General features: G+C 34.4%; 2 long non-coding RNA genes across 2 annotated transcripts; one reads left to right on the forward strand and one right to left on the reverse strand.

The window, feature by feature from the left end:
* Positions 1 to 725: 725 nt before the first annotated feature.
* On the reverse strand, positions 726 to 1,780 carry LOC139192683 (uncharacterized). The gene is made up of 2 exons (XR_011576945.1): positions 1,447 to 1,780; positions 726 to 1,365 (listed from the first exon to the last, which is right to left on the reverse strand). It is a non-coding gene; the product is annotated as an uncharacterized lncRNA (long non-coding RNA).
* A 4,767-nt stretch (positions 1,781 to 6,547) lies between these two features.
* LOC103456376 (uncharacterized) lies at positions 6,548 to 7,496 on the forward strand. The gene is made up of 2 exons (XR_532266.4): positions 6,548 to 6,770; positions 7,171 to 7,496. It is a non-coding gene; the product is annotated as an uncharacterized lncRNA (long non-coding RNA).
* Positions 7,497 to 8,401: the final 905 nt, after the last annotated feature.

The following is an 8,401-nucleotide window of genomic DNA, read 5'->3' on the forward strand; positions in this document are numbered from 1 at the left end:
AAGTTGTAAAATTATAATATTTGATAAACTTGGATCTTGGTCCTTGGATGGCAAAAAGAAGGAAAATAACGCAAAGCGCGTTCCGAATAAATAGGGTTTATTTAGAAGTTTTTTTAAAATAATTAGAAATACTTTTGGTATTAATTTTTATTGAAAACGTAAATAGACTCTGAAAAAAGCACTAGAAGTACTTCATAGAAGAAACACATAATTCATAATTGATGTTGCTTCCAAGAAGCACTAAATGCATTTAGAACTTAAAAATATTTTATAAAAATACTTTAAATTATTTTAAAAGTACGCCAAATAAGTTTTAATTAAAGTCGCCGATATGACGTTATTATTATATGATTTGTTTAATAACTTGTAATAAATCGAACGGTGGAGAGTCATTAGTCAGCATCCATCTCCATCATACCCTCCGGTCCACCACCGTTAGCTAATAGCTACCACTCACGGTCTAGTCTTACCAAAATAGCATGGAATATTTAGAATACATACAGAAAGATGTGTTTTCTATGTTCTCTAGCTAGCTTCTAGTCTCTTTTAGATTCTTCCTCTCTTTCTAATTGGCATATCTATATTGTAGTTTTATAGCTATAAGGTTAATCTCAGTTTACTACTATGAAGTTTATTGGTTTTCAATATTCCACATATTAAATTTTTTTTATCCCAGTCTGGTACCTAAAATTAAAATTTTAGGACACTTTCATACATCTGTTAAGTTTTCTGTCAGAACTTCCGTTAACCGATGATGTAGTGTCTACATGGACAATGACTTGACGCTACGTGTCAATTTGGACCAACTTAAATATTAAAATATTAAAAAATAAAAAAATAAAAAAAAAACTGAAAAAAGTAAAAGTTAAAAAAAAAAAAAAACTTCTTCCTCTTCCTTTCTTCCTCTGTCTCTCTCCCTCTTCTGTAAGAAAACCCAGCAACCACCAACCTTTACCCACAACCCAACCCCGTGAGCTGCCGGAAATGGGTCCCAACCTTTACCCACTTGCTCGTCCTCACGGTGGTCGTCCTTCGCGACATGATTGGAGCCGGCAAGTTCGGAACCCCAGAGTAGGACTTCCTCGAGATTCGCAAACACTTCTATTCCTGCAAGAGGGCGGCGGCCCATCGCTTCCTAGATGAGGTCCACACGACGCCTTCGATATTAAGAAGCTCCTTGTCGATGAAGGTGAGGAGGAACAGCTCGACCCAGATAAGCCATAGACTCTCGGACCTACGATTTCAAATTGGGACGAGTTGGGGTCGAAATGGCTGAGGGAAAACCCTAATTTCCCAAATTTCATCGAGCCTGGTAAGCCCCGAGTGCTTCTGGTGACTGGGTCTTCGCCGAAACCCTGCGAAAATCTGGTAGGTGATCATTACTTGTTGAAGTCGATTAAGAACAAAATTGATTATTGTAGATTACATGGGATTGAGGTTTTTTACAATATGGCTCTTTTGGATGCCGAAATGGCGGGTGTCTGGGCCAAGCTTCCGTTGATTCGGAAGCTCCTTTTGTCTCACCCGGAGGTTGAGTTTCTATGGTGAATGGATAGTGATGCAATGTGTACAAATATGGCGTTTGAATTGCCATGGGAGAGGTACAAAGATTCCAACTTTGTGATGCACGGGATCGGGATCGACAGTGGCTCTCATTTTTCTCTCTCAGTCTCCAATTAAGTCCCATTTCCGGCGGCTCACGGGGTTGGGTTATGTGTAAAGGTTGGTAGTTGATGGTTTTCTCACAGAAGAGGGAGAGACAGAGGAAGAAAGGAAGAGGAAGGAATTAATTTTTTTTAATTTGTTGATATTTAAGTGGGTCTAAATTGACATGTGGCGTCAAGTCATTGTCCATGTAGACATCACGTCATTAGTTAACTGAGGTTCTAACTGAAAACTTAACGGATGTATGAAAGTTTCCTAAAATTTTAGCTTTAGGTACCAGACTGGAATAAAAAAAATTTGATGTATGAAATGTTGAAAGCCAATAAACTTTAGGGTAATAAATTAATATTAACCCTATACACAAACACACACATAGTTCTATATAGAGATATATGTAAAACTCTATATATGCAAATCTTCAAACACTCTCATGAGTAATGATAGGGGTGATTCGGTATGGGATATTATACCGAAACTAGTATTCCAAATCTCAAATCGAAAATTTTCGGGACAGAAATTTGAAGACCATTCTCAAATCAAATTTTCGGAAATCCCAAATGGGGAATCCTGAAATATTTTTGGGATTTCGGGACAAATCGGAAATCCCAAATTGAAATATGAAATTATGAATTATTCTTCAAATATATAATTCAAGAACACATTCATGAACTAAGAATGTCATTTCATTCACACTACCATTTAATTGAACACTGGCAGGCCTAACTGTTTTTATCAGAGTCAAAATTCAAATTAATTAAACCCTTTTTGCAATCTGTTGAGAGACAAAATAATCAAGCCTTTTGAAATCATCAGCCATGGTAGCAGCAATAATAAAATCCAAATGAATGTCAAACAGAACATGAAAAATATGCAAGGTGTAGGGTATTCCAGGTTGCAGAGCATGAATTAGAAACTACTAGCATCAATTATAAAAGAATAATATATATAATATATATGTATAAATATATATAATAATAATTATTATTATATATTTTTGGTTTGGTATGGGATTCCCGAAATATCGAGAAGCCAATCCCGAATCTCGCACCGAAATTTCGGGATCAGTTCGGGAAAATTTTGAGAATTTCAGTTTGGGATCGGAATTTTTTCGATTTGATTCGGAATTTTTAGGAATTTTTTTCCACCTCTAAGTAATGATGTTTAGCCAGAATTGATATTGAAAAAAATTATTGGAAATGAAATAGCGATGAAGTGAGACTACGTCTTTTTACGGATCTCAGATGACCTACGTTTGATTTAAAGGAAAACTAATGAAAAGGGTTTGAAAACTTTGAGTTTTAATGATAAGGACAAAATAAAGGGTAAAGTGAATAGTACCAGGATTGACTTTTTAGTGTAAAAATGTGGTTTTTCGTTAAAGTGAACAGTACCGGGAGCTTTTCGTTAAAGTTCCCTTGATTTAATCCTAACCATTACCCCACTCTCCCACCGCATAAGCTAACTGCAAAATATCATGTTTGCTTTGTGTGGATGAATGCTTTGGATCTGAAAGGAGTCATATAAATTGGATCTTTGACCTTAGTAAGTATCAATAAGCAAAATAATTAGCATGCCGATCGCGTTGTAGGTTTAAATATAGGATAACTAGAAAGATTAAATTTTAAAAAAAAAATTATTTGTCATCAATAGAAAATAAGCATGTTAATTAACACTTAAATAATAACTCAATCATCAACAACTATATCATTTAGTGTGCAAAATTTAGTTTTAAAATTTAGTCTCACCGTTATTACCCTTAAACGTCATACCCTCTTGCAACCAATTAGAGAGATGAAATATTTGCAACGCAAATTAGCAAGATATTAGTATAAGATCAATGTTTTCAACGTGCATAAATGATCGATAAAAATGCTTATTGCTCAGTAGGAATACTGAGTCTAAGCATAATCGTTTAATTAGCAAAATCAGTTAATTAACCCATCAGTACTGTTTCCTTACATCATATATACATGTTGACAACAAAAAAAACTCAGAAAGTGATGCGTGGCGGCATAAAACAGTAAATATAACAAATGGATTAAGTCTACAGTTCGTTCCTAATTGTTTCTAGAAATTTTTTCTGGTAAAAAGAAGAAAATTGTTTCTAGAAGTTTTGTATGCATGTTAAGTCCTTGTAGTTACTCTAAATTACTTAATTATCATCGAAGAATCAAGATTCTTCATGACTTTTTGACAGTGAAATAAGAAGAAGATGGAATATCAGTAGTTAATTTACTTTTGCACGTACATTCTTTACCATGTCATTTCTAACCTAGGGAAAGATATATTTTCCAGATTCCTTCCACTAAATCCACCAAATCCATCAATACGGGCTTTGAAATTTAATCCAACTGCTAAAAACAATGGCTCTTTTAAAAGTTACTATAATTTTAGCTGTTAGATCAAATTTCAAGAGTCCGGATTGATGGATTTGATGGATTTGGTGGAAGAGATCCGAGAGGATCCCTTTCTTCTAACCTAGGTAGTCAATATTCCAAACCAAATAAATTATATATTCCATCGAAGAAACAAGAAGGTGGGTTCTGTTATTTTAATCTACGTTTAAACCACTCGCATCATTGGCACTAAATTTTCCAGAAGAAGAAGACGCAGCATATGAAGCCTGTAGTCATCATATATGACATCATGCCATACGTACGTAGCTGAGTAAAAAACTTTGATCTAGAAGTAATTTGTATTTATGTGGGGTCGGCAGATTCTGGGAATCTTTATTTAAATCATATTTTAACAGAGAGATTAAACTAATCAAGGTTAAATCTTTTAGAGGGTAATCTTCCAGAAACTTGGGTGGGAAGAAAAAGAAGCATATTAAATAACTTAAAAAACAAGCCCTCAATTTATGACTTGATCTAAAAGTAATAGGGATGGGGTTCACAATTCTTGACTTATCATGTATTTACGTAAACATCAGGAAAAAAAAAGTGAGTTGTAAATTACTATCTGTTATTAGAATCGATGAGTTTCAGAAAGTAGACAACATTAGGACCGAAGAGAGAAGTTCCAGAGGTGGAGGAAGAAGATGAAGTTTGAGTGGCCATGGGAAGGAGGGAGAGGATCACGGCAAGGGAATTTTGGGAATGGGAAAGTAAGGGAGGGATTTGGATCCTCTCCGGATCCACTTGATTTGAGCCTGCTGATCAAATGATCCGGCTCGTCAAAATTTGATCAAACAGTTATAAACATGGGATCTCTTTAAAAGTTATAATAATTATAGCCGTTAAATCAAATTTGGATGGTCCAAATCACTTGATCCGCGGGTTCAGATCCTTTGGATCCAGAGAGGATCCAAATCCGTAAGGGGGACGACTAGGGTTGGGAAAAAAGTGGGATGTTAGGGTTTGACCAGGAAATGGAAACCTAAAAGAGAGATATTATGGAGAATTATAATTGTATAGATTTCATTGATATCACAATGGTACAAATATACACTAAATTAAGCAATTTGAAGTACAAGTAAACCTAGACTCAAAGAGACTTACAAAACCAAGCCCAACAAAATCCTAACTCGATTCTTCCACACTAACACTATCTAGTAGAGAGTCCAATCTGCAGAGGTGGAGCATTGTTTATTATAGATGGGGATTAAATCCAATATTGGTGAAGAACTAGAAAATTCTCTAGTCATTATCGTAGTATGCATCCATCTCCATCACAGCTTCCGGTTCACCACCATTAGCTACCACTCACAGTCTAGTCTTACCATAGCATGGAATATTTAGAAAATTGGAAGTATGTCAAGTTAATTGGTGGCATATATAAAGATATGGTTTCTATGGTTCTCTAGCTAGCTTCTAGTCTCTTTTAGATTCTTCTGTCTTTCTAAGTGGCATATCTATATTGTAGTTACAACTACAATGTGTCTGTGTGTGCATATATATTGTGGAACTAATTATAAAAGGGTTTTTTTAGCTAAAGTGGTCATTGAGATTTGCATAACTCCTCACTTTGGTCCCTAAGATTTGAAATCAGCAGAATTGGTCCCTGAGTTTGTCCACAATCAATCATTTTGGTTCTTTCTTGAAAAATCTCAATAAAATAAGGATAAATGACAAAAATACCCTCAATTTTGTCAAATCATTTTGGCCTATTGTTTATTATATTAAGGGTAATTTTGTAATTTGGATTCTTATTTAACATAATTTTTCACTGAAAGACCAAAATGATTGATGATGGACAATCTTAGGGACCACTCTATTGATTTCAAATATTAGGGACTAAAGTGAGGAGTTGGGCAAATCTTATGGACCATTTTGACTAAAAAGCCTTATAAAAGTGGGTGAGAGATATAGAGAAGAGCTCAAGTGTATGAGAATTGTGCCATCACTCCTTGGCTTAGTACTTTGTACTAATCATGATAGGTTTTCTTGCCTTAGTGATATTTCTCTTCACTTATAATAAGAGAACTTATGTTCGATTCTCGCCAAAGACGAATTTGAACTACATTATTGCTAGCTCATTGTAAGGCCAAGCTCACCCTCTCCGCTTAGTGTAGATAATATCGTTTGTTAAAAAAATAACAATGAGGATTTGGTCTCCAAATCCTATTGGAATTCTACTTTAAATTCATACAATCACATTCCTAATTAATAATTCTATTAACAACAATATTGCTATTTGTATGTATGTATGTGTGTATATGTGTGTGTGTGTATTTATATTTATATATACTCAAACTCAAACTCCCCTGGTACTATTCTAGAGCAGTAAAATGGCGAGAATGCCCCTAATTTTTTCCTTCCTCTTCGTTTTAATGCTGATTTTGTACATTGATTTGACCGTTTTGTCCTTACTGCATGCGCATCTCTCATTCCTCCGCCTCTAGTCTTTTTTTTTTTTGGGTTTTGCTTTGCTTTTTCAGTACATGCTTTCCATGTGTTGATCATCGGCAGTGTTTCTGTTGAGAGGATTTTTCCCTTTTTGTTTCGTTTTCACTCCTCTCTTTGTTTACTTTTTCCTTTCATTTTTCTGCTTCCTCTCTTTAGCCTCTTTTTTTTTCGTCTTCAGTTTTCTGTCTTCATCTTCTCATCCTTGGTCTAGCGCTTCGCACGCTGCCTTCTTGGCGTTTCAAGTCTTGCTGTTTTCTGGTTAGTTGTGTGTATTTTTGGTTGCCCTTTTTTTTTGTTAATTTTATATTGAGAGTTAGGTATTTTGTTTGAATTTGGGTTTAGTTGATTTTCAAGGTTTCAAGTTGGTTGCCCTTTTTTGCCCTTTTTTGTTTTTAATTTTGTATTTAGAGTTAGGTCTTTCGTTTGAATCTGGGTTTAACTGATTTTGAAGATTTAGAGTTAACTATTTCCTTTGGATTTTTTTCTGGGGCTGAGACTTATAGAATAGTAGGGCTTTCTTTCTGTGTTGGGATTCTAAGTGTGACTATGTGGTTTGATTCTCATTTTAATTTTAGCAAACAGTGTTCTGTGTTTTTTTTGTTTCTGTGTCGTGGTTGTGATCATGGGTGTATGATTTGGTTGTGTTTTGTATTTTCAGGAAACAGTGTTGTTCGTTATCCCAGCTGTTGTGTTGGCGTTTTCATGCTGGTTGTGCTTCAGATATGTCTTTTTTCTTTCTCTTTTTGTTTCCGCTTAATTTTCCTTATTTTCTGGTCTGGGATGAATCTGGTGCTTAAATTAGAGCAGAAAAAATAGAGAATAATAAATAAAGAATCAAGGAGAAGGCTTTCTTGCGCTTAATATGTTTGTAAGAAATTGATTAGCAAATTCATTAACAACAGTATGTTAAATGTTACAGTATTTAAATATTTATTGGTGAGAATTTTATTAACTTAATGAAAAGTTGCAATACTTAAATATTCATTCTGAGTAAAGAACTAACCATCCCTGCATTATCCATTTCTGTGCCTGCATGCCTGCTAACTTTCCAGCTTGAATTTGACGATATTGGAGAGTTAGATCCATCAGGGAACATCTCTTGATAGTATTTATACAAGGTTTTGCATCCCATGTCACCCAGCATTCATTATTTTTTTGTATGTAAATGCTGGTTCCACTTGAGAGGTAGATGCAAGTGTGAGAATCCAATCAATCACTGTAATATTTTTTGTCTATTTGTAAGGAAACAGGTTTTAATCTTTTGTATCTAGATTGGATTTGATATCATTCAGGTTTCATTCGTTCAACAGTCTTGATTGTTATTTTCAAGCCAACTACTACATTTTCCAACAAATTTACAAAGACAACCAAGTTGGATTCCGTTAAATTATATCACTATTGGTATTGCAGATGCCCACCTTACAGAAATTACAAGGTTTGCTCCACTCTATACTTTGATACATTTAATTCAAATTCGTATATTTCGGTAAGAAACAAACTATTATCTATTCCTTGAGTTAGATAGAGTTGTAAATAGATTGAGTTAAGCAGAATTGTAAATATCATTCAAATTCGTATATTTCGGTAAGAAACAAACTTTTATCTATTCCATCAGTTAGACAAAGTTGTAAATAGATTGAGTTAAGCAGAGTTGTAAATATAACTTTCTACATGTTGTATGCTATTTAAAAACCCGCAATATCGCGCGGGCACCGTTGCTAGTCTATATCTATATCCCTATGGAAATTCTATCTATATCTATATCTCTATGGAAATGGTTACTTAGTTTCATCCTGCAAAACAAAACCAACTACAATATTTTATACATACAAGGGCTTAAATTTATGTAAACCTTCAAACACTGTCATGAATAATGATGTTTAATTAGA

This window comes from Malus domestica, chromosome 02 (genome assembly GCF_042453785.1).
Source record: "Malus domestica chromosome 02, GDT2T_hap1".
Taxonomy (NCBI): Eukaryota; Viridiplantae; Streptophyta; class Magnoliopsida; order Rosales; family Rosaceae; genus Malus; species Malus domestica.